The following is a 23,650-nucleotide window of genomic DNA, read 5'->3' as shown; positions in this document are numbered from 1 at the left end:
CATTGCGTAGTAATGAGTCTCGTCCGTTTGCCCGTTTACAATCAAATTAGCCTACAATTTTGTCCAAATCCGGCAGTGCCCGAGCTACTTTCATTTCACATGTCTTATTGGTCCCGATCGAGATTCAGATGATTTGAGCCGAAAATCGTCTGTCAACAAGTAATCAAAAATAGAAAAATACGAAAAAGGGTGCAACACGAGGACTTCCCAGGGGGTCACCCATCCTAGTACTGCTCTCGCCCAAGCACGCTTAACTTCGGAGTTCTGATGGGATCCGGTGCATTAGTGCTGGTATGATCGCACCCGACATTGAGTGGGATGTTTATTCTTATATCCCTCGAGTACGTGTGGAGCGGGCGGCGATGGACAACACGCGGCACTGCTCTCGCCCAATCATAACCATGAAGTTAAGCGTTCTGGCGCGATGGCAGAGCTTGGATGGGTGACCTCCCTGGGAAGACCTCGTGTCGCGACCGTTTACGTAAATTATGGATAAAACAGTCGAAATAATTGTTTTTAATGAGTTAACCGTCTCGGAGTAATCTGCGTCATACCCTTCCGCACAGAACCGGCTCACGACAACAAAAATCGATAAATGTTCCCAGAAAATAGAAAAAAAAATAAGAAGAAGGAAATAACGAATGTAAAGCTATTATTATGCCTGGGATACGATAAAATGGAACCGGAATCGAATTTCGAACTTCCTAAGCGGATTTCTCGAGGAAACGAAAGCTTAACAGAAGCGGTAAATCGCAAATTAGAGGGTCTTAGAGAAGGAATTCGGCTAAAATCTCGTCAGCTCATTGCGTAGTAATGAGTCTCGTCCGTTTGCCCGTTTACAATCAAATTAGCCTACAATTTTGTCCAAATCCGGCAGTGCCCGAGCTACTTTCATTTCACATGTCTTATTTGGTCCCGATCGAGATTCAGATGATTTGAGCCGAAAATCGTCTGTCAACAAGTAATCAAAAATAGAAAAACACGAAAAAGGGTGCAACACGAGGACTTCTCAGGGTGTCACCCATCCTAGTACTGCTCTCGCCCAAGCACGCTTAACTTCGGAGTTCTGATGGGATCCGGTGCATTAGTGCTCGTAAGATCGCACCCGACATTGAGTGGGATGTTTATTCTTATATCCCTCGAGTACGTGTGGAGCGGGCGGCGATGGACAACACGCGGCACTGCTCTCGCCCAATCATAACCATGAAGTTAAGCGTTCTGGCGCGATGGCAGAGCTTGGATGGGTGACCTCCCTGGGAAGACCTCGTGTCGCGACCGTTTACGTAAATTATGGATAAAACAGTCGAAATAATTGTTTTTAATGAGTTAACCGTCTCGGGAGTAATCTGCGTCATACCCTTCCGCACAGAACCGGCTCACGACAACAAAAATCGATAAATGTTCCCAGAAAATAGAAAAAAAAAATAAGAAGAAGGAAATAACGAATGTAAAGCTATTATTATGCCTCGGATACGATAAAATGGAACCGGAATCGAATTTCGAACTTCCTAAGCGGATTTCTCGAGGAAACGAAAGCTTAACAGAAGCGTTAAATCGCAAATTAGAGGGTCTTAGAGAAGGAATTCGGCTAAAATCTCGTCAGCTCATTGCGTAGCAATGAGTCTCGTCCGTTTGCCCGTTTACAATCAAATTAGCATACAATTTTGTCCAAATCCGAACGGTAAATCGCAAATTAGAGGGTCTTAGAGAAGGAATTCGGCTAAAATCTCGTCAGCTCATTGCGTAGTAATGAGTCTCGTCCGTTTGCCCGTTTACAATCAAATTAGCCTACAATTTTGTCCAAATCCGGCAGTGCCCGAGCTACTTTCATTTCACATGTCTTATTGGTCCCGATCGAGATTCAGATGATTTGAGCCGAAAATCGTCTGTCAACAAGTAATCAAAAATAGAAAAAACACGAAAAAGGGTGCAACACGAGGACTTCCCAGGGGGTCACCCATCCTAGTACTGCTCTCGCCCAAGCACGCTTAACTTCGGAGTTCTGATGGGATCCGGTGCATTAGTGCTGGTATGATCGCACCCGACATTGAGTGGGATGTTTATTCTTATATCCCTCGAGTACGTGTGGAGCGGGCGGCGATGGACAACACGCGGCACTGCTCTCGCCCAATCATAACCATGAAGTTAAGCGTTCTGGCGCGATGGCAGAGCTTGGATGGGTGACCTCCCTGGGAAGACCTCGTGTCGCGACCGTTTACGTAAATTATGGATAAAACAGTCGAAATAATTGTTTTAATGAGTTAACCGTCTCCGGAGTAATCTGCGTCATACCCTTCCGCACAGAACCGGCTCACGACAACAAAAATCGATAAATGTTCCCAGAAAATAGAAAAAAAAATAAGAAGAAGGAAATAACGAATGTAAAGCTATTATTATGCCTCGGATACGATAAAATGGAACCGGAATCGAATTTCGAACTTCCTAAGCGGATTTCTCGAGGAAACGAAAGCTTAACAGAAGCGGTAAATCGCAAATTAGAGGGTCTTAGAGAAGGAATTCGGCTAAAATCTCGTCAGCTCATTGCTTAGTAATGAGTCTCGTCCGATTGCCCGTTTACAATCAAATTAGCCTACAATTTTGTCCAAATCCGGCAGTGCCCGAGCTACTTTCATTTCACATGTCTTATCTGGTCCCGATCGAGATTCAGATGATTTGAGCCGAAAATCGTCTGTCAACAAGTAATCAAAAATAGAAAAACACGAAAAAGGGTGCAACACGAGGACTTCTCAGGGTGTCACCAATCCTAGTACTGCTCTCGCCCAAGCACGCTTAACTTCGGAGTTCTGATGGGATCCGGTGCATTAGTGCTGGTATGATCGCACCAGACATTGAGTGGGATGTTTATTCTTATATCCCTCGAGTACGTGTGGAGCGGGCGGCGATGGACAACACGCGGCACTGCTTTCGCCCAATCATAACCACGAAGTTAAGCGTTCTGGCGCGATGGCAGAGGTAGTATGGGTGACCTCCCTGGGAAGACCTCGTGTCGCGATCGTTTACGTAAATTATGGATAAAACAGTCGAAATAATTGTTTTAAATTAGTTAACCGTCTCCGGAGTAATCTGCGTCATACCCTTCCGCACAGAACCGGCTCACGACAACAAAAATCGATAAATGTTCCCAGAAAATAGAAAAAAAAAATAAGAAGAAGGAAATAACGAATGTAAAGCTATTATTATGCCTGGGATACGATAAAATGGAACCGGAATCGAATTTCGAACTTCCTAAGCGGATTTCTCGAGGAAACGAAAGCTTAACAGAAGCGGTAAATCGCAAATTAGAGGGTCTTAGAGAAGGAATTCGGCTAAAATCTCGTCAGCTCATTGCGTAGTAATGAGTCTCGTCCGTTTGCCCGTTTACAATCAAATTAGCCTACAATTTTGTCCAAATCCGGCAGTGCCCGAGCTACTTTCATTTCACATGTCTTATCTGGTCCCGATCGAGATTCAGATGATTTGAGCCGAAAATCGTCTGTCAACAAGTAATCAAAAATAGAAAAACACGAAAAAGGGTGCAACACGAGGACTTCTCAGGGTGTCACCCATCCTAGTACTGCTCTCGCCCAAGCACGCTTAACTTCGGAGTTCTGATGGGATCCGGTGCATTAGTGCTCGTAAGATCGCACCCGACATTGAGTGGGATGTTTATTCTTATATCCCTCGAGTACGTGTGGAGCGGGCGGCGATGGACAACACGCGGCACTGCTCTCGCCCAATCATAACCATAAAGTTAAGCGTTCTGGCGCGATGGCAGAGCTTGGATGGGTGACCTCCCTGGGAAGACCTCGTGTCGCGACCGTTTACGTAAATTATGGATAAAACAGTCGAAATAATTGTTTTTAATGAGTTAACCGTCTCGGGAGTAATCTGCGTCATACCCTTCCGCACAGAACCGGCTCACGACAACAAAAATCGATAAATGTTCCCAGAAAATAGAAAAAAAAATAAGAAGGAAATAACGAATGTAAAGTTATTATTATGCCTGGGATACGATAAAATGGAACCGGAATCGAATTTCGAACTTCCTAAGCGGATTTCTCGAGGAAACGAAAGCTTAATAGAAGCGGTAAATCGCAAATTAGAGGGTCTTAGAGAAGGAATTCGGCTAAAATCTCGTCAGCTCATTGCGTAGTAATGAGTCTCGTCCGTTTGCCCGTTTACAATCAAATTAGCCTACAATTTTGTCCAAATCCGGCAGTGCCCGAGCTACTTTCATTTCACATGTCTTATTTGGTCCCGATCGAGATTCAGATGATTTGAGACGACTGTCAACAAGTAATCAAAAATAGAAAAATACGAAAAAGGGTGCAACACGAGGACTTCCCAGGGGGTCACCCATCCTAGTACTGCTCTCGCCCAAGCACGCTTAACTTCGGAGTTCTGATGGGATCCGATGCATTAGTGCTGGTATGATCGCACCCGACAATGAGTGGGATGTTTATTCTTATATCCCTCGAGTACGTGTGGAGCGGGCGGCGATGGACAACACGCGGCACTGCTCTCGCCCAATCATAACCATGAAGTTAAGCGTTCTGGCGCGATGGCAGAGCTTGGATGGGTGACCTCCCTGGGAAGACCTCGTGTCGCGACCGTTTACGTAAATTATGGATAAAACAGTCGAAATAATTGTTTTTAATGAGTTAACCGTCTCGGGAGTAATCTGCGTCATACCCTTCCGCACAGAACCGGCTCACGACAACAAAAATCGATAAATGTTCCCAGAAAATAGAAAAAAAAATAAGAAGAAGGAAATAACGAATGTAAAGCTATTATTATGCCTCGGATACGATAAAATGGAACCGGAATCGAATTTCGAACTTCCTAAGCGGATTTCTCGAGGAAACGAAAGCTTAACAGAAAGCGGTAAATCGCAAATTAGAGGGTCTTAGAGAAGGAATTCGGCTAAAATCTCGTCAGCTCATTGCGTAGTAATGAGTCTCGTCCGTTTGCCCGTTTACAATCAAATTAGCCTACAATTTTGTCCAAATCCGGCAGTGCCCGAGCTACTTTCATTTCACATGTCTTATTGGTCCCGATCGAGATTCAGATGATTTGAGCCGAAAATCGTCTGTCAACAAGTAATCAAAAATAGAAAAACACGAAAAAGGGTGCAACACTGAGGACTTCTCAGGGTGTCACCCATCCTAGTACTGCTCTCGCCCAAGCACGCTTAACTTCGGAGTTCTGATGGGATCCGGTGCATTAGTGCTCGTAAGATCGCACCCGACATTGAGTGGGATGTTTATTCTTATATCCCTCGAGTACGTGTGGAGCGGGCGGCGATGGACAACACGCGGCACTGCTCTCGCCCAATCATAACCATAAAGTTAAGCGTTCTGGCGCGATGGCAGAGCTTGGATGGGTGACCTCCCTGGGAAGACCTCGTGTCGCGACCGTTTACGTAAATTATGGATAAAACAGTCGAAATAATTGTTTTTAATGAGTTAACCGTCTCGGGAGTAATCTGCGTCATACCCTTCCGCACAGAACCGGCTCACGACAACAAAAATCGATAAATGTTCCCAGAAAATAGAAAAAAAAATAAGAAGAAGGAAATAACGAATGTAAAGCTATTATTATGCCTGGGATACGATAAAATGGAACCGGAATCGAATTTCGAACTTCCTAAGCGGATTTCTCGAGGAAACGAAAGCTTAACTAGAAGCGGTAAATCGCAAATTAGAGGGTCTTAGAGAAGGAATTCGGCTAAAATCTCGTCAGCTCATTGCGTAGTAATGAGTCTCGTCCGTTTGCCCGTTTACAATCAAATTAGCCTACAATTTTGTCCAAATCCGGCAGTGCCCGAGCTACTTTCATTTCACATGTCTTATCTGGTCCCGATCGAGATTCAGATGATTTGAGCCGAAAATCGTCTGTCAACAAGTAATCAAAAATAGAAAAACACGAAAAAGGGTGCAACACGAGGACTTCCCAGGGGGTCACCCATCCTAGTACTGCTCTCGCCCAAGCACGCTGCTTAACTTCGGAGTTCTGATGGGATCCGGTGCATTAGTGCTGGTATGATCGCACCCGACAATTGAGTGGGATGTTTATTCTTATATCCCTCGAGTACGTGTGGAGCGGGCGGCGATGGACAACACGCGGCACTGCTCTCGCCCAATCATAACCATGAAGTTAAGCGTTCTGGCGCGATGGCAGAGCTTGGATGGGTGACCTCCCTGGGAAGACCTCGTGTCGCGACCGTTTACGTAAATTATGGATAAAACAGTCGAAATAATTGTTTTTAATGAGTTAACCGTCTCGGGAGTAATCTGCGTCATACCCTTCCGCACAGAACCGGCTCACGACAACAAAAATCGATAAATGTTCCCAGAAAATAGAAAAAAAAATAAGAAGAAGGAAATAACGAATGTAAAGCTATTATTATGCCTCGGATACGATAAAATGGAACCGGAATCGAATTTCGAACTTCCTAAGCGGATTTCTCGAGGAAACGAAAGCTTAACAGAAGCGGTAAATCGCAAATTAGAGGGTCTTAGAGAAGGAATTCGGCTAAAATCTCGTCAGCTCATTGCTTAGTAATGAGTCTCGTCCGATTGCCCGTTTACAATCAAATTAGCCTACAATTTTGTCCAAATCCGGCAGTGCCCGAGCTACTTTCATTTCACATGTCTTATTTGGTCCCGATCGAGATTCAGATGATTTGAGCCGAAAATCGTCTGTCAACAAGTAATCAAAAATAGAAAAACACGAAAAAGGGTGCAACACGAGGACTTCCCAGTGGGTCACCCATCCTAGTATAGCTCTCGCCCAAGCACGCTTAACTTCGTAGTTCTGATGGGATCCGGTGTATTAGTGCTGGTATGATCGCACCCAACATTGAGTGGGATGTTTATTCTTATATCCCTCGAGTACGTGTGGAGCGGGCGGCGATGGACAACACGCGGCACTGCTCTCGCCCAATCAGAACCATCAAGTTAATCGTTATGGCGCGATGTCGGATCTAGGATGGGTGACCTCCCTGGGAATTCCTCGTGTCGCAACCGTTTACGTAAATTATGGCTAAAACAGTCGAAATAATTGTTTTTAATGAGTTAACCGTCTCCGGAGTAATCTGCGTCATACCCTTGTGCACAGAACCGGCTCACGACAACAAAAATCGCTAAATGTTTCCAGAAAGTAGAAAAAAAAAAGAATAAGAAAATAGCAAATGTAAAGCTATAATTATGCCTGGGATACGATAAAATGAAATCGAAATCGAATTCCGGACTTCCTAAGTGGATTTCTCGAGGAAACGGAAGCTTAACAGAAGCGGAAAATCGCAAATTAGAGGGTCTTAGAGAAGGAATTCGGCTAAAATCTCTCCAGCTCATTGCGGATTAATGAGTCTCGTTCGTTTGCCTGTTTACAATCAAATTAGGATACAATTTTGTCCAAATCCGGCAGTGCCCGAGCAACATTGATTTAACGTCTTATCTGGTCCCGATCGAGATTCAGATGATTTGAGCCGAAAATCGTCTGTCAACAAGTAATCAAAAATATAAAAACATGAAAAAGGCTACAACACGAGGACTTCCCAGGGGGTCTCACCCATCCTAGTACTGCTCTCGACGAAGCACGCTTAACTAAGGAGTTCTGATGGGATCCGGTGCATTAGTGCTGGCATGATCGCACCCGACATTGAGTTGGATGTTTATTTTTATATCCCTCGAGTACGTGTGGAGCAAGCGGCGATGGACAACACGCGGGACTGGTCTCGCCCAATCTGAAACATGAAATTAAGCGCGATGGCAGAGCTAGGATGGGTGACCTCCCTATGAAGTCCTCGTGTCGCGATCGTTTACGTAAATTATGGCTAAAACAGTCGAAATAATTGTTTTTAATGAGTTAACCGTCTCCGGAGTAATCTGCGTCATACTCTTCCGCACAGTACCGGCTCACGACAACAAAAATCGCTAAATGTTCCCAGAAAATAGAAAAAAATAAGAAGAAGAAAATAGCGAATGTAAAGCTATTATTATGCCTTGGATACGATAAAATGGAACCGGAATCGAATTTCGGACTTCCTAAGCAGTTTTCTCGAGGAAACGGAAGCTTAACAGAAGCGAAAATCGCAAATTAGAGGGTCTTAGAGAAGGAATTCGGCTAAGACCGTTTACAATCAAATTAGGCTACGATTTTGTCCAAATCCGACAATGCCCGAGTAACGTTGATTTCACATGTCTTATTTGGTCTCGATCGAGATTCAGATGATTTGAGCCGAAAATCATCTTTCAACAAGTAATCAAAAATAGAAAAACATGGAAAGGGGTGCAACACGAGGACTTCCCAGGGGGTCACCCATCCTCGTACTGCTCTCGCCCAAGCACGCTTAGCTTCGGAGTTCTGAAGGGATCCGATGCATTAGTGCTGGTATGATCGCACCCCACATAGAGTGGGATTTTTATTCTTATATGCCTCGCGTACGTGTGAAGCGGGCGACGATGGACAACACGCGGCACTGCTCTCGCCCAATCAGAACCTTGAAGTTAAGCGTTCTGGCGCGATGGCAGAGCTAGGATGGGTGACCTCCCTGGGAAGTCCTCGTGTCGCGACTTTTTGCGTAAATTACGGCTAAAACAGTCGAAATAATTGTTTTTAATGAGTTAACCGCCTCCGGAGTAATCAGCGTCATACCCTTCCGCACGGCACCGGCTCACGACAACAAAAATCGCTAAATGTTCCCAGAAAATAGAAAAAAATAAGAAGAAGAAAATAGCGAATGTAAAGCTATTATTATGCCTGTGATACGATAAAATGAAACTGGAATCGAATTTTGGACTTCCTAACTGGATTTCTCGAGGAAACGGAAGCTTAACTGAAGCGGAAAATCGCAAATTAGAGAATCTTAGAGAAGGAATTCGGTTAAAATCTCGCCAGCTCATTGCGGAGGAATGAGTCTCGTTCGTTTGTCTGTTTACAATCAAATTAGCCTACAATTTTTTCCAAATGCGGCAGTGCCCGAGCTACGTTGATTTCTCATGTCTTCTCTGGTCCTGATCGAGAGTTAGATGACTTGAGCCGTAAATCGTCTGTCAACAAGTACTGCTCTCGTCCAAGCACGCTTAACTTCGGAGTTCTGATGGGATCCGGTGTATTAGTGCTGGTATGATCGCACCCGACATTGAGTTGGATGTATATTCTTATATCCCTCGAGTACGTGTGGAGCGGGCGGCGATGGACAACACGCGGCACTGCTCTCGCCCAATCAGAACAATGAAGTTATGCGTTCTGGCGCGATGGCAGAGCTAGGATGGGTGACCTCCCTAGAAAAACCTCGTGCCGCGACCGTTTACGTAAATTATGGCTAAAACAGTCGAAATAATTGTTTTAGATGAGTTAACCGTCTCCGGAGTAATCTGCGTCATACCCTTCCGCACAGAACCGACTCACGACAACAAAAATCGCTAAATGTTTTCAGAAAATAGAAAAAAAAAATAAGAATAAGAAAATAGTGAATGTAAAGCTATTATTATGCCTGGAATACAATAAAATGAAACCGAAATCGAATTTCGGACTTCCTAAGCGGATTTCTCGAGGAAACGGAAGCTTAACAGAAGCGGAAAATCGCAAATTAGAGGGTCTTAGAGAAGGAATTCGGCTAAAATCTCTCCAGCTCATTGCGGATTAATGAGTCTCGTTCGTTTGCCCGTTTACAATCAAATTAGGCTAAAATTTTTTCCAAATCCGGTAGTGCACGAGTTACGTTGATTTCACGTCTTATCTGGTCCCGATCGAGTATCAGATGATTTGAGCCGAAAATCGTCTATCAACAAGTAATCAAAAATATAAAAACACGAAAAAGAATGCAACACGAGGACTTCCCAGGAGGTCACCCATCCTAGTACTACTCTCAACGGCACGCTTAACTTCGGAGTTCTGATGGGATCCGGTGCATTAGTTCTGGTATGATCGCACCCGACATTGAAAAACCTCGTGTCGCGACCGTTTACGTAAATTATGGCTAAAACAGTCGAAATAATTGTTTTTAATGAGTTAACCGTCTCCGGAGTAATATGCGTCATACCCTTCCACACAGCACCGGCTCACGACAACAAAAATCGCTAAATGTTCCCAGAAAATAGAAAAAAATGAGAAGAAGAAAATAGCGAATGTAAAGCAATTATTATGCCTGGGATACGATAAAATAGAACCGGAATCGAATTTTGGACTTCCTAAGCAGATTTCTCGAGGAAACGGAAGCTTAACAGAAGCGGAAAATCGCAAATTAGAGGGTCTTAAAGAAGGAATTCGGCTAAAGCCGTTTACAATAAAATTAGGCTACGATTTTGTCCAAATCCGACAGTGCCCGAATTACGTTGATTTCACATGTCCAAATCCGACAGTGCACGAATTACGATAAAATGAAAACGGAATCGAATTTCGGATTAATGAGTCTCGTTCGTTTGCCCGTTTACAATCAAATTATGCAACAATTTTGTCAAAATCCGGCAAGTGCCCGAGCTACGTTGATTTCACGTCTTATCTGGTCCCGATCGAGATTCAGATGATTTGAGCCGAAAATCGTCTATCAACAAGTAATCAAAAATAGAAAAACACGAAAAAGGGTGCAACACGAGGACTTCCCAGGGGGTCAACCATCCTAGTACTGATCTCGCCCAAGCACGCTTAACTTCGGAGTTTGATGGGATCCGATGTATTATTGCTGGTATGATCGCACCCGACATTGAGTGGGATGTTTATTCTTATATCCCTCGAGTACGTGTGGAGCGGGCGGCGATGGACAACACGCCGCACTGCTCTCGCCCAATCAGAACAATGAAGTTTAGCGTTCTGGCGCGAAGGCAGAGCTAGGATGGGTGACCTCCCTGGGAAGTCCTCGTGTCGCGACCGTTTACGTAAATTATGGCTAAAACAGTCGAAATAATTGTTTTTAATGAGTTAACCGTCTCCGTAGTAATCTGCGTCATACCCTTCCGCACAGAACCGGCTCACGACAACAAAAATCGCTAAATGTTCCCGGAAAATAGAAAAAAATAAGAAAAAAAAATAGCGAATGTAAAGCTATTATTATTATTAGGAATCGAATTTCGGACTTCATAAGCTGATTTCTCGAGGAAACGGAAGCTTAACAAAAGCGGAAAATCGCAAATTAGAGGGTCTTAAAGAAGGAATTCGGCTTAAATCTCGCCCGCTCATTGCGGAGTAATGAGTCTCGTTCGTTTGCCCGTTTACAATCAAATTAGCCTACAATTTTGTCCAAATCCGGCAGTGCTTGAGCTACATTGATTTCACATGTCTTCTCTGGTCCTGATCGAGAATCAGATGATTTGAGCCGAAAATCGTCTGTGAACAAGTAATCAAAATAGAAAAACACGAGAAGGGGTGCAACACGAAGACTTCCCAGGGGGTCACCCATCCTAGTACTGCTCTCGCCGAGACACGCTTAACTTCGGAGTTCTGATGGGATCCTGTGCATTAGTGCTCGTAAGATCGCACCCAACATTGAGTGGGATGTTTATTCTTATATCCCACGAGTACGTGTGGAGCTGGCGGCGATGGACAACACGCGGCACTGCTCTCGCCCAATCAGAACCATGAAGTTAATCGTTATTGCGCGATTGCGGATCTAGGATGGGTGACCTCCCTGGGAAGTCTCCGTGTCGCGATCGTTTACGTAAATTATGAATAAAACAGTCGAAATAATTGTTTTTAATGAGTTAACCGTCTCCGGAGTAATCTGCGTCATACCCTTCCGCACAGAACTGGCTCACGACAACAAATATCGATAAATGTTCCCAGAAAATAGGAAAAAAGTAAGAAGAAGAAAATAGCGAATGTAAAGTTTTTATTATGCCTGGGATACGATAAAGTGGAACCGAAATCGAATTTCGAACTAACTAAGCGGATTTCTCGAGGAAACGGAAGCTTAACAGAAGCGGAAAATATCAAATTAGAGGGTCTTAGAGAAGAAATTCGGCTACAATTTTGTCGAAATCCGCAGTGCCCGAGCTATGTTGATTTCACATGTCTTATATGGTCACGATTGAGATTCAGATGATTTGAGCCGAAAATAGTCTGTCAACAATTAATCAAAAATAGAAAAACACGAAAAGGGGTGCAACACGAGGACTTCCCAGGGGGTCACCCATCCTAGTACTGCTCTCGCCCAAGCACGCTTAACTTCGGAATTCTGATGGGATCCGGTGAATTAGTGCTGGTATGATCGCACCCGACATTGAGTGGATGTTTATTCTTATATCCCAAGAGTACGTGTGGAGAAGGCGACGATGGACAACACGCGGCACTGCTCTCGCCCAATCAGAACCATGAGGTTAAGCGTTCTGGCGCAATGGCAGAGCTAGGATGGGTGACCTCCATGGGAAGTCCTCGTGTCGCGATCGTTTACGTAAATTATGGATAAAACAGTCGAAATAATTGTTTTTAATGAGTTAACCGTCTCCGGAGTAATCTGCGTCATACCCTTCTTTACAGAACCGGCTCACGACAACAAAAATCGCTAAATGTTCCCAGAAAGTAGAAAAAAAATAAGAAGAAGAAAATAGCGAATGTAAAGCTATTATTATGCCTGTGATACGATAAAATGAAACCGGAATCGAATTTCGGACTTCCTAAGCTGATTTTTCGAGGAAACGGAAGCTTAACAAAAGTGGAAAATTGCAAATTAGAGGGTTTTAGAGAAGGAATTCGGCTAAAATCTCGCTAGCTTATTGCGGAGTAATGAGTCTCGTTCAGTTTTCCCGTATACAGTCAAATTAGCCTACAATTTTGTTCAAATCCGATAGTGCCCGAGCTACGTTGCTTACACATGTCTTCTATGGTCCTGATCGAGATACAGAGGATTTGAGCCGAAAATCGTCTGTCAACAAGTAATCAAAAATAGAAAAACACGAAAAGGGGTGCAACACGAGGACTTCCCTGGGGGTCACCCATCCTAGTACTTCTCTTGCCCAAGCACGCTTAACTTCGGAGTTTTGATGGAAGCCGATGTATTAGTGCTGGTATGATCGCACCCGACATTGAGTGGGATGTTTATTCTTATATCCCTCGAGTACGTGTGGAGCAGGCGGCATTAGACAACACGCGGCACTTCTCTCGCCCAATAAGAACAATGAAGTTAAGCGTTCTGGCGCGATGGCAGAGCTAGGATGGGTGACCTCCCTGGGAAGTCCTCCTGTCGCGACCGTTTAAAGAAATTGTGGCTGAAACAGTCGAAATAATTGTTTTTAATGAGTTAACCGTCTACGGAGTATTCTGCGTCATTCCCTTCCGCACAGAACTAGCTCACGACAACAAAAATCGCTAAATGTTCCCAAAAAATAGAAAAAAAATAAGAAGAAGAAAATAGCGAATGTAAAGCTATTATTATGCCTAGGACACGATAAAATGGAACCGGAATCGAATTTCGGACTTCCTAAGCGGATTTCTCAAGGAAACAGAAGCTTAACATAAGCGGAAAATCGCAAATTAGAGGGCCTTAGAGAAGGAATTCGGCTAAAATCTCGCTAGCTCATTGCGGAGTAATGAGTCTCGTCCGTTTGCCCGTTTACAATCAAATTAGCATACAATTTTGTCCAAATCCGGCAGTGCCCGAGCTACGTTGATTTCACAAGTCTTATCTGGTCCCGATCGAGATTCAGATGATTTGAGCCGAAAATCGTCTGTCAACAAGTAATCAAAAATAAAAAACATGAAAAGGGGTGCAACACGAGGACTTCACAAGGGGTCACCCATCCTAGTACTGCTCTCGCCCAAGCACGCTTCACTTCAGAGTTCGGATTGGATCCGGTGCATTAGTGTTGGTATGATCGCACCCGACATTGAGTGGGATTTTTATTCTTATATCCTCGAGTACGTGTGGAGCGGGCGGCGATGGACAACACGCGGCATTGTTCTCGCCCAATCAGAACAATGAAGTTATGCGCTTAACTGGGCGATGGTAGAGCTAGGATGAGTGACCTCCCTAGGAAGTCCTCGTGTCGCGACCGTTTACGGAAATTATGGATAAAATAAGCGAAATAATTGTTTTAATGAGTTAACCATCTCCGGAGTAATCTGCGTCATATCTTTCCGCACAGAACCGGCTCACGACAACAAAAATCGCTAAATGTTCCCACAAAATAGAAAAAAAATTAAGAAGAAAAATAGCGAATGTAAAGCTATTATTATGTCTAGGATACGATAAAATTGAACCGGAATCGAATTTGAAATTCCTAAACGGATTTCTCGAGGAAACAGAAGCTTAACAGAAGCGGAAAATCACAAATTAGAGGGTCTTAGAGAAGGAATTCGGCAAAAATCTCGCCACCTCGTTGCGGAGTAATGAGTCTCGTTCGTTTGCCGGTTTACAATCAAATTAGGCTACAATTTTGTCCAAATCCGGCAGTGCCCGAGCTACTTTGAATTCACATGTCTTATCTTATCTTGATCGAGATTCAGATGATTTGAGCCGAAAAACGTTTGTCAACATGTAATCAAAAATTGAAAAACACGGAAAAGGGTGCAACACGAGGACTTCCCAGGAGGTTACCCATCCTAGTACTGCTCTCGCCTAAGCACGCTTAACTTCAGAGTTCTGATGGGATCCGGTGTATTAGGGCTGGTATGATTGCACCCAACATTGAGTGGGATGTTTATTCTTATATCCCCCGAGTACGTGTGGAGCGGACGGCGATAAACAAAACGCGGCACTGCTCTCGCCCAATCAGAACCATGAAGTTAAGCGTTCTGGTGCGATGGCAGAGCTAGGATGGGTGACCTCCCTGGAAAGTCCTCGTGTCGCAATCATTTACGTGAATTATGGATAAAAGCATTCGAAATAATTGTTTTTAATGAGTTAACCGTCTCCGGAGTAATCTGCGTCAAACCCTTCAGAACAGAACCAGCTCACGACAACAAAAATTGCTAAATGTTTCGAGAAAATAGAAAAAAAAATATGAAGAAGAAAATAGCGAATGTAAAGCTATTATTATGCCTAGGATACGATAAAATGGAACCGGAATCGAATTTCGAACTTCCTAACCGGATTTCTCGAGAAAACGGAAGCTTCACAGAAGCGGAAAATCGCAAATTAGAGGGTCTAAGAGAAGGAATTCGGCTAAAATCTCGCCACCTCGTTGCGGAGTAATGACTCTCGTTCGTTTGCCCATTTACAAACAAATTAGGCTACAATTTTGTCCATATCCGGCAGTGCCCGAGCTACGTTGATTTCACATGTCTTATCTGATCCCGATCGAGATTCAGATAATTTGAGCCGAAAATCGTTTGTCAACAAGTAATCAAAAATAGAAAAACACGAAAAGAGGTTTAACACGAGGACTTCCCAGGGGGTCACCCATCATAGTAATGCTCTCGACCAAGCACGCATAACTTCGGAATTCTGATGGGATCCGGTGCATTAGTGCTGGTATGATCGCACCCGACATTGAGTGGGATGTTTATTTTTATATCCCCCGAGTACGTGTGGAGCGGGCGACGATGGACAACACGCGGCACTGCTCTCGCCCAATCAGAACCATGAAGTTAAGCGTTCTGGCGCGATGGTAGAGTTAGGATAGGTGACCTCCCTGGGAAGTCCTCGTGTCGCGACCGTTTACGTGAATTAAGGATAAAATAGTCGAAATAATTGTTTTTAGTGAGTTAACCGTCTCCGGAGTAATCTACGTAATACCCTTCCGCACAGAACATGCTCACGACAACAAAAATCGCTAAATGTTCCCAGAAAATAAAAAAAATAAGAAGAATAAAATAGCGAATGTAAAGCTGTTATTATGCCAGAGAGACGATAAAATGGAACCGAAATCGAATTTCGAACTTCCTAAGCGGATTTCTCGAGGAAACGGAATCTTAACAGAAGCGGAAAATCGCAAATTAGAGGGTCATAGAGAAAGAATTCGGCTAAAATCTCGCCAGCTCGTTGCGGAGTAATGAGTCTCGTTCGTTTGCCCGTTTACAATCAAATTAGGCTACAATTTTGTCCAAATCCCGCAGTGACCGAGCTAGTGTTATTTCACATGTCTTATCTGGTCTCGATCGAGATTCAGATGATTTGAGCCGAAAATCGTCTGTCAACAAGTAATCAATCAAAAATAGAAAAACACAAAAAGAGATGCAACACCAGGACTTCCCATGGGGTCACCCATCCTAGTACTGCTCTCGCCCAAGAACGCTTAACTTCGAAGCTCTGATGGGATCCGGTGCATTAGTGCTGGAATGATAGCACCGACATTGAGTGGGATGTTTATTCTTATATCCCTCGACTACGTGTGGAGTGGGCGGCGATGGGCAACACGCGGCACTGCTCTTGCCCAATCAGAACCATGAAGTTAAGCGTTCTGGCGCGATGGCAGAGCTAGGATGTGTGACCTCTCTGGGAAGTCCTTGTGTCGCGATCGTTTACGTAAATTATGGATAAAACAGTCGAAATAATTGTTTTTAATGAGTTAACCATCTACGGAGTAATCTACGTAATACCCTTCCGCTCAGAACAGGCTCATGACAACAAAAATCGCCAAATGTGCCCAGAAAATACAAAAAAAATAAGAAGAAGAAAATAGGGAATGTAAAGCTATTATTATGCTTGGGATACGATAAAATGGAACCAGAATCGAATTTCAGACTTCCTAAGCGGATTTCTCGAGGAAACGGAAGCTTAACAGAAGCGGAAAATCGCAAATTAGAGGGTCTTAGAGAAGGAATTCGGCTAAAATCTCGCCAGCTCATTGCGTAGAATGAGTCTCGTTCTTTTGCCCGTTTACAATCAAATTAACCTACAATTTTGTCCAAATCCGGCAGTGCTCGAGCTGCGTTGATTTCGCATGTCTTATCTGGTCCCGAAAAAGATTCAGATTATTAGAGCCGAAAATCGTCTGTCAACAAGTAATCAACAAAAGAAAAACACTAAAAAGGGAGCAACAAGAGGACTTCCCAGTGGGTCACCCATCCTAGTATAGCTCTCGCCCAAGCACGCTTAACTTCGTAGTTCTGATGGGATCCGGTGAATTAGTGATGGTATGATCGCACCCGACATTGAGTGGGATGTTTATTCTTATATCCCTCGAGTACGTGTGGAGCGGGCGGCGATGGGTGACCTCCTTGGGAAGTACTCGTGTCGTGACCGTTTACGTAAATTATAGAGAAAACAGTCGAAATAATTGTTTTAATGAGTTAACCGTCTCTGGAATAATCTGCGTCATAACCTTCCGCACAGAACCGGCTCACAACAACAAAAATTGCTAAATGTTTCCAGAAAATATAAAAAAAATTAAGAAGAAGAAAATAGCGAATGTAAAACTATTATTATGCCTGGGATACGATAAAATGGAACCGAAATCGAATTTTAAACTTCCTAAGCGGATTTATCGAGGAAACGGAAGCTTAATAGAAGCGGAAAATCGCAAATTAGAGGGTCTTAGAGAAGGAATTCAGCTAAAATCTCGGCACCTCGTTGCGGAGTAATGAGTCTCGTTCGTTTGCCCGTTTACAATCAAATTAGGCTACAATTTTGTTCTAATCCGGCAGTGCCCGAGCTACGTTGATTTCACATGTCTTATCTGATCTCGATCGAGATTCATATGATTTGAGCCGAAAATCGCATGTCAAAAAGTAATCAAATATAGAAAAACACGAAAAGGGGTGCAACACGAGGACTTCCCAGGGGGTCAACCATCCTAGTACTGCTCTCGCCCAAGCACGCTTAACTTCGGAGTTCTAATGGGATCCGATGCATTAGTGCTGGTATGATCGCACCCGAATTGAGTGGGATGTTATTCTTATATCCCTCGAGTACGTGTGGAGTGGGCGGCGATGGCAACATGCGGCACTGCTCTTGCCCAATCAGGACCATGAAGTTAAGCGTTCTGGCGCAATGGCAGAGCTAGGATGTGTGACCTCCCTAGGAAGTCCTTGTGTCGCGACCGTTTACGTACATTATGGATAAAACAGTCGAAATAATTGTTTTTAATGAGGTAACCTTCTACATAGTAATCTACGTAATACCCTTCCGCTCAGAACAGGCTCACGACAACAAAAATCGCCAAATGTTCCCAGAAAATACAAAAAAAATAAGAAGAAGAAAATAGGGAATGTAAAGCTATTATTATGCTTGGGATACGATAAAATGGAACCAGAATCGAATTTCGGACTTCCTAAGCGGATTTCTCGAAGAAACGGAAGCTTAACAGAAGCGGAAAATCGCAAATTAGAGGGTCTTAGAGAAGAAATTCGGCTAAAATCTCGCCAGCTCATTGCGTAGAATGAGTCTCGTTCTTTTGCCCGTTTACAATCAAATTAACCTACAATTTTGTCCAAATCCGGCAGTGCCCGAGCTGCGTTGATTTCACATGTCTTATCTGGTCCCGAAAAAGATTCAGATTATTTGAGCCGAAAATCGTCTGTCAACAAGTAATCAACAAAAGAAAAACACTAAAAAGGGTGCAACACGAGGACTTCCCAGGGTGTAACCCATCCTAGTATAGCTCTCGCCCAAGCACGCTTAACTTCGGAGTTCTGATGGGATCCGGTGAATTACTGATGGTATGATCGCACCCGACATTGAGAGGGATGTTTATTCTTATATCCCTCGAGGCACTGATCTCGCCCAATCAGAACCATGAAGTTAAGCATTCTTGCGCGATGTCAGAGCTAGGATGGGTGACCTCCTTGGGAAGTACTCGTGTCGTGACCGTTTACGTAAATTATAGAGAAAACAGTCGAAATAATTGTTTTTAATGAGTTAACCGTCTCCGGAATAATCTACGTCATACCCTTCCGCACAGAACCGGCCCACAACAACAAAAATTGCTAAAAGTTCCCAGAAAATATAAACAAATTAAGAAGAAGAAAATAGCTAATGTAAAACTATTATTATGCCTGGGATACGATAAATGGAACCGGAATCGAATTTCGAACTTCCTAAGCGGATTTATCGAGGAAACGGAAGCTTAATAGAAGCGGAAAATCGCAAATTAGAGGGTCTTAGAGAAGGAATTCAGCTAAAATCTCGCCACCTCGTTGCGGAGTAATGAGTCTCGTTCGTTTGCCCGTTTACAATCAAATTAGGCTACAATTTTGTTCAAATCCGGCAGTGCCCGAGCTACGTTGATTTCACATGTCTTATCTGATCTCGATCGAGATTCATATGATTTGAGCCGAAAATCACATGTCAACAAGTAATCAAATATAGAAAAACACGAAAAGGGGTGCAACACGAGGACTTCCCAGGGGGTCAACCATACTAGTACTGCTCTCGCCCAAGCACGCTTAACTTCGGAGTTCTGATGGGATCCGATGCATTAGTGCTGGTATGATCGCACCCGAATTGAGTGGGATGTTTATTTTTATATCCCTCGAGTACGTGTGGAGTGGGCGGCGATGGGCAACACGCGGCACTGCTCTTGCCCAATCAGAACCATGAAGTTAAGCGTTCTGGCGCGATGGCAGAGCTAGGATGTGTGACCTCCCTGGGAAGTCCTTGTGTCGCGACCGTTTACGTACATTATGGATAAAACAGTCGAAATAATTGTTTTTAATGAGGTAACCTTCTACGGAGTAATCTACGTAATACCCTTCCGCTCAGAACAGGCTCACGACAACAAAAATCGCCAAATGTTCCCAGAAAATACAAAAAAAATAAGAAGAAGAAAATAGGGAATGTAAAGCTATTATTATGCTTGGGATACGATAAAATGGAACCAGAATCGAATTTCGGACTTCCTAAGCGGATTTCTCGAAGAAACGGAAGCTTAACAGAAGCGGAAAATCGCAAATTAGAGGGTCTTAGAGAAGAAATTCGGCTAAATCTCGCCAGCTCATTGCGTAGAATGAGTCTCGTTCTTTTGCCCGTTTACAATCAAATTAACCTACAATTTTGTCCAAATCCGGCAGTGCCCGAGCTGCGTTGATTTCACATGTCTTATCTGGTCCCGAAAAAGATTCAGATTATTTGAGCCGAAAATCGTCTGTCAACAAGTAATCAACAAAAGAAAAACACTAAAAAGGGTGCAACACGAGGACTTCCCAGGGTGTAACCCATCCTAGTATAGCTCTCGCCCAAGCACGCTTAACTTCGGAGTTCTGATGGGATCCGGCGAATTAGTGATGGTATGATCGCACCCGACATTGAGAGGGATGTTTATTCTTATATCCCTCGAGGCACTGATCTCGCCCAATCAGAACCATGAAGTTAAGCGTTCTTGCGCGATGTCAGAGCTAGGATGGGTGACCTCCTTGGGAAGTACTCGTGTCGTGACCCTTTACGTAAATTATAGAGAAAACAGTCGAAATAATTGTTTTTAATGAGTTAACCGTCTCCGGAATAATCTACGTCATACCCTTCCGCACAGAACCGGCCCACAACAACAAAAATTGCTAAAAGTTCCCAGAAAATATAAACAAATTAAGAAGAAGAAAATAGCTAATGTAAAACTATTATTATGCCTGGGATACGATAAATGGAACCGGAATCGAATTTCGAACTTCCTAAGCGGATTTATCGAGGAAACGGAAGCTTAATAGAAGCGGAAAATCGCAAATTAGAGGGTCTTAGAGAAGGAATTCAGCTAAAATCTCGCCACCTCGTTGCGGAGTAATGAGTCTCGTTCGTTTGCCCGTTTACAATCAAATTAGGCTACAATTTTGTTCAAATCCGGCAGTGCCCGAGCTACGTTGATTTCACATGTCTTATCTGATCTCGATCGAGATTCATATGATTTGAGCCGAAAATCACATGTCAACAAGTAATCAAATATAGAAAAACACGAAAAGGGGTGCAACACGAGGACTTCCCAGGGGGTCAACCATCCTAGTACTGCTCTCGCCCAAGCACGCTTAACTTCGGAGTTCTGATGGGATCCGATGCATTAGTGCTGGTATGATCGCACCCGAATTGAGTGGGATGTTTATTTTTATATCCCTCGAGTACGTGTGGAGTGGGCGGCGATGGGCAACACGCGGCACTGCTCTTGCCCAATCAGAACCATGAAGTTAAGCGTTCTGGCGCGATGGCAGAGCTAGGATGTGTGACCTCCCTGGGAAGTCCTTGTGTCGCGACCGTTTACGTACATTATGGATAAAACAGTCGAAATAATTGATTTTAATGAGGTAACCTTCTACGGAGTAATCTACGTAATACCCTTCCGCTCAGAACAGGCTCACGACAACAAAAATCGCCAAATGTTCCCAGAAAATACAAAAAAAATAAGAAGAAGAAAATAGGGAATGTAAAGCTATTATTATGCTTGGGATACGATAAAATGGAACTAGAATCGAATTTCGGACTTCCTAAGCGGATTTCTCGAGGAAACGGAAGCTTAACAGAAGCGGAAAATCGCAAATTAGAGGGTCTTAGAGATGGAATTCGGCTAAAATCTCGCCAGCTCATTGCGTAGAATGAGTCTCGTTCTTTTGCCCATTTACAATCAAATTAACCTACAATTTTGTCCAAATCCGGCAGTGCCCGAACTGCGTTGATTTCACATGTCTTATCTGGTCCCGAAAAAGATTCAGATTATTTAAGCCGAAAATCGTCTGTCAACAAGTAATCAACAAAAGAAAAACACTAAAAAGGGTGCAACATGAGGACTTCCAAGGGGGTCACCCATCCTAGTATAGCTCTCGCGCAAGCACGCTTAACTTCGGAGTTCTGATGGGATCCGGTGAATTAGTGATGGTATGATCGCACCCGACATTGAGAGGGATGCTTATTCTTATATCCCCCGAGGTAGTGATCTCGCCCAATCAGAACCATGAAGTTAAGCGTTCTTGCGCGATGTCAGAGCTAGGATGGGTGACTTCCTTGGGAAGTACTCGTGTCGTGACCGTTTACGTAAATTATAGAGCAAACAGTCGAAATAATTGTTTTTAATGAGTTAACCGTCTCCGGAATAATCTGCGTCATACCCTTCCGCACAGAACCGGCTCACAACAACAAAATATGCTAAATGTTCCCAGAAAATAGAAAAATAATTAAGATGAAGAAAATAGCGAATACAAAGTTATTAATATTCCTAGGATACGATAAAATGGAACCTGAATCGAATTTCGGACTTCCTAAGCGGATTTCTCGATGAAACGGAAGATTAACAGAAGCAAAAAATCGTAAATTAGAGGGTATTAGAGAAGGAATTCAGCTAAAATCTCGCCAGCTCATTGCGAAATAATGAGTCTCATTCGTTTGCCCGTTTACAATCAAGTTAGGTTACAATTTTTTCCAAATCCGGCAGTGCCCGAGCTACGTTGATTTCACGTCTTATCTGGTCCCGATCGAGATTCAGATGATTTGAGCCGAAAATCGTCTGTCAACAAGTAATCAAAAATAGAAAAACACGAAAAGAGGTGCAATACGAGGACTTCTCAGGGAGTCACCCATACTAGTACTGGTCTCGCCCAACACGCTTAACTTCGGAGTTATGATGGGATTCGGTGCATTAGTGCTTGTATGATCACACCCGACATTGAGTGGGATTTTTATTCTTATATGCCTAGCGTACGTGTGGAGCGGGCGGCGATGGACAACACGCGGCACTGCTCTCGCCCAATCAGAACCTTGAATTTAAGCGTTCTGGCGCGAAGGCAGAACTAGGATGGGTGACCTCCTTGGGAAGTCCTCGTGTCGCGATTGTTTACATAAATTATGGATAAAACAGTCGAAATAATTGTTCTTGATGAGTTAACCGTCTCCGGAGTAATCTGCGTCATACCCTTCCGCACAGAACCGGCTCACGACAACAAAAATCGATAAATGTTCCCAGAAATAGGAAAAAAATAAGAAGAAGAAAATAGCGAATGTAAAGCTATTATTATGCCTGAGATACGATAAAATGGAACCATAATCAAATTTCGGACTTCCTTAGCGGATTTCTCGAGGAAACAGAAGCTTAAAAGAAGCGGAAAATCGCAAATTAGAGGGTCTTAGAGAAGGAATTCAGCTAAAATCTCGCCAGCTCATTACGGAATAATGAGTCTCGTTCGTTTGCCCGTTTACAATCAAATTAGGCTACAATTTTTCCAAATCCGGCAGTGCCCGAGCGACGTTGATTTCACATGTCTTATCTGGTCCCAATCGAGATTCAGATGATTTGAGCCAAAAATCGTCTGTCAACAAGTAATCAAAAATAGAAAAACACGAAAAGAGGTGCAACACGAGGACTTCCCAGGGGGTCACCCACCCTAGTACTGCTCTCGCCCAAGCACGCTTTACTTCGGAGTTCTGATGGGATCCGATGCATTAGTGCTGGTATGATCGCACCGGACATTGAGTGGATGTTTATTCTTATATCACTCGAGTACGTGTGGAGCGGGCGGCAATGGAAAATACGCGGCACTGCTCTCGCCCAATCAGAACCAAGAAGTTAGGCGTTCTGGCGCGATGGTAGAGCTAGGATGGGTGACATCCCTGGAAAGTCCTTGTGTCGCGACGGTTTACGTAAATTATGGCTAAAACAGTTGAAATAATTGTTTTTAATGAGTTAACCGTCTGCAGAGTAATCTGCGTCATATCCTTCTGCCCAAAACCGGCTCACGACAACAAAAATCTCTAAATTTTCCCAGAAAATAGGAAAAAAATAAGAAGGTAATAGCGAATGTAAAGCTATTATTAATCCTGAGATACGATAAAGTGGAACCGGAATCGAATTTCGAACTTCCTAAG

General features: G+C 43.7%; 23 non-coding genes and 6 pseudogenes across 23 annotated transcripts; all 29 read right to left on the bottom strand.

The window, feature by feature from the left end:
• Positions 1 to 186: 186 nt before the first annotated feature.
• LOC142515984 (5S ribosomal RNA) lies at positions 187 to 305 on the bottom strand. The gene has a single exon (XR_012811803.1). It is a non-coding gene; the product is annotated as a 5S ribosomal RNA (ribosomal RNA).
• Positions 306 to 988: 683 nt separating this feature from the next.
• Positions 989 to 1,107, bottom strand: LOC142516862 (5S ribosomal RNA). The gene has a single exon (XR_012812633.1). It is a non-coding gene; the product is annotated as a 5S ribosomal RNA (ribosomal RNA).
• An 817-nt stretch (positions 1,108 to 1,924) lies between these two features.
• Positions 1,925 to 2,043, bottom strand: LOC142515972 (5S ribosomal RNA). Its single transcript, XR_012811792.1, has one exon. It is a non-coding gene; the product is annotated as a 5S ribosomal RNA (ribosomal RNA).
• A 683-nt stretch (positions 2,044 to 2,726) lies between these two features.
• LOC142513237 (5S ribosomal RNA) lies at positions 2,727 to 2,845 on the bottom strand. Its single transcript, XR_012809195.1, has one exon. It is a non-coding gene; the product is annotated as a 5S ribosomal RNA (ribosomal RNA).
• Positions 2,846 to 3,530: 685 nt separating this feature from the next.
• On the bottom strand, positions 3,531 to 3,649 carry LOC142516861 (5S ribosomal RNA). Its single transcript, XR_012812632.1, has one exon. It is a non-coding gene; the product is annotated as a 5S ribosomal RNA (ribosomal RNA).
• Positions 3,650 to 4,323: 674 nt separating this feature from the next.
• Positions 4,324 to 4,442, bottom strand: LOC142509111 (5S ribosomal RNA). The gene has a single exon (XR_012807299.1). It is a non-coding gene; the product is annotated as a 5S ribosomal RNA (ribosomal RNA).
• A 684-nt stretch (positions 4,443 to 5,126) lies between these two features.
• On the bottom strand, positions 5,127 to 5,246 carry LOC142509139 (5S ribosomal RNA). The gene has a single exon (XR_012807326.1). It is a non-coding gene; the product is annotated as a 5S ribosomal RNA (ribosomal RNA).
• Positions 5,247 to 5,931: 685 nt separating this feature from the next.
• On the bottom strand, positions 5,932 to 6,053 carry LOC142513396 (5S ribosomal RNA). The gene has a single exon (XR_012809345.1). It is a non-coding gene; the product is annotated as a 5S ribosomal RNA (ribosomal RNA).
• Positions 6,054 to 6,738: 685 nt separating this feature from the next.
• On the bottom strand, positions 6,739 to 6,857 carry LOC142516800 (5S ribosomal RNA). Its single transcript, XR_012812575.1, has one exon. It is a non-coding gene; the product is annotated as a 5S ribosomal RNA (ribosomal RNA).
• A 680-nt stretch (positions 6,858 to 7,537) lies between these two features.
• Positions 7,538 to 7,658, bottom strand: LOC142512030 (5S ribosomal RNA; annotated as a pseudogene).
• Positions 7,659 to 8,289: 631 nt separating this feature from the next.
• LOC142514620 (5S ribosomal RNA) lies at positions 8,290 to 8,408 on the bottom strand. Its single transcript, XR_012810507.1, has one exon. It is a non-coding gene; the product is annotated as a 5S ribosomal RNA (ribosomal RNA).
• A 1,416-nt stretch (positions 8,409 to 9,824) lies between these two features.
• On the bottom strand, positions 9,825 to 9,941 carry LOC142510230 (5S ribosomal RNA). Its single transcript, XR_012808355.1, has one exon. It is a non-coding gene; the product is annotated as a 5S ribosomal RNA (ribosomal RNA).
• A 645-nt stretch (positions 9,942 to 10,586) lies between these two features.
• LOC142508682 (5S ribosomal RNA) lies at positions 10,587 to 10,704 on the bottom strand. The gene has a single exon (XR_012806886.1). It is a non-coding gene; the product is annotated as a 5S ribosomal RNA (ribosomal RNA).
• A 660-nt stretch (positions 10,705 to 11,364) lies between these two features.
• On the bottom strand, positions 11,365 to 11,483 carry LOC142516848 (5S ribosomal RNA). The gene has a single exon (XR_012812620.1). It is a non-coding gene; the product is annotated as a 5S ribosomal RNA (ribosomal RNA).
• A 614-nt stretch (positions 11,484 to 12,097) lies between these two features.
• On the bottom strand, positions 12,098 to 12,216 carry LOC142512829 (5S ribosomal RNA). The gene has a single exon (XR_012808880.1). It is a non-coding gene; the product is annotated as a 5S ribosomal RNA (ribosomal RNA).
• Positions 12,217 to 12,899: 683 nt separating this feature from the next.
• Positions 12,900 to 13,018, bottom strand: LOC142506329 (5S ribosomal RNA). The gene has a single exon (XR_012804624.1). It is a non-coding gene; the product is annotated as a 5S ribosomal RNA (ribosomal RNA).
• Positions 13,019 to 13,700: 682 nt separating this feature from the next.
• On the bottom strand, positions 13,701 to 13,819 carry LOC142517437 (5S ribosomal RNA). Its single transcript, XR_012813183.1, has one exon. It is a non-coding gene; the product is annotated as a 5S ribosomal RNA (ribosomal RNA).
• A 681-nt stretch (positions 13,820 to 14,500) lies between these two features.
• Positions 14,501 to 14,619, bottom strand: LOC142515888 (5S ribosomal RNA). Its single transcript, XR_012811708.1, has one exon. It is a non-coding gene; the product is annotated as a 5S ribosomal RNA (ribosomal RNA).
• A 685-nt stretch (positions 14,620 to 15,304) lies between these two features.
• On the bottom strand, positions 15,305 to 15,423 carry LOC142511255 (5S ribosomal RNA; annotated as a pseudogene).
• Positions 15,424 to 16,108: 685 nt separating this feature from the next.
• Positions 16,109 to 16,227, bottom strand: LOC142510387 (5S ribosomal RNA). The gene has a single exon (XR_012808502.1). It is a non-coding gene; the product is annotated as a 5S ribosomal RNA (ribosomal RNA).
• Positions 16,228 to 16,908: 681 nt separating this feature from the next.
• On the bottom strand, positions 16,909 to 17,027 carry LOC142511710 (5S ribosomal RNA; annotated as a pseudogene).
• Positions 17,028 to 17,634: 607 nt separating this feature from the next.
• LOC142513367 (5S ribosomal RNA) lies at positions 17,635 to 17,753 on the bottom strand. Its single transcript, XR_012809317.1, has one exon. It is a non-coding gene; the product is annotated as a 5S ribosomal RNA (ribosomal RNA).
• Positions 17,754 to 18,432: 679 nt separating this feature from the next.
• On the bottom strand, positions 18,433 to 18,551 carry LOC142510692 (5S ribosomal RNA; annotated as a pseudogene).
• Positions 18,552 to 19,199: 648 nt separating this feature from the next.
• On the bottom strand, positions 19,200 to 19,318 carry LOC142513852 (5S ribosomal RNA). The gene has a single exon (XR_012809777.1). It is a non-coding gene; the product is annotated as a 5S ribosomal RNA (ribosomal RNA).
• A 680-nt stretch (positions 19,319 to 19,998) lies between these two features.
• LOC142509727 (5S ribosomal RNA) lies at positions 19,999 to 20,117 on the bottom strand. Its single transcript, XR_012807885.1, has one exon. It is a non-coding gene; the product is annotated as a 5S ribosomal RNA (ribosomal RNA).
• Positions 20,118 to 20,765: 648 nt separating this feature from the next.
• On the bottom strand, positions 20,766 to 20,884 carry LOC142513057 (5S ribosomal RNA). The gene has a single exon (XR_012809023.1). It is a non-coding gene; the product is annotated as a 5S ribosomal RNA (ribosomal RNA).
• A 681-nt stretch (positions 20,885 to 21,565) lies between these two features.
• LOC142511003 (5S ribosomal RNA) lies at positions 21,566 to 21,684 on the bottom strand (annotated as a pseudogene).
• Positions 21,685 to 22,332: 648 nt separating this feature from the next.
• Positions 22,333 to 22,450, bottom strand: LOC142512416 (5S ribosomal RNA; annotated as a pseudogene).
• A 681-nt stretch (positions 22,451 to 23,131) lies between these two features.
• Positions 23,132 to 23,250, bottom strand: LOC142514185 (5S ribosomal RNA). The gene has a single exon (XR_012810092.1). It is a non-coding gene; the product is annotated as a 5S ribosomal RNA (ribosomal RNA).
• Between the last annotated feature and the right edge of the window lie 400 nt (positions 23,251 to 23,650).

Source organism: Primulina tabacum, chromosome 10 (genome assembly GCF_025594145.1).
Source record: "Primulina tabacum isolate GXHZ01 chromosome 10, ASM2559414v2, whole genome shotgun sequence".
Taxonomy (NCBI): Eukaryota; Viridiplantae; Streptophyta; class Magnoliopsida; order Lamiales; family Gesneriaceae; genus Primulina; species Primulina tabacum.
The sequence above is the reverse complement of the archived record's forward strand: the minus strand, read 5'-3'. Positions and strand labels throughout refer to the sequence as shown.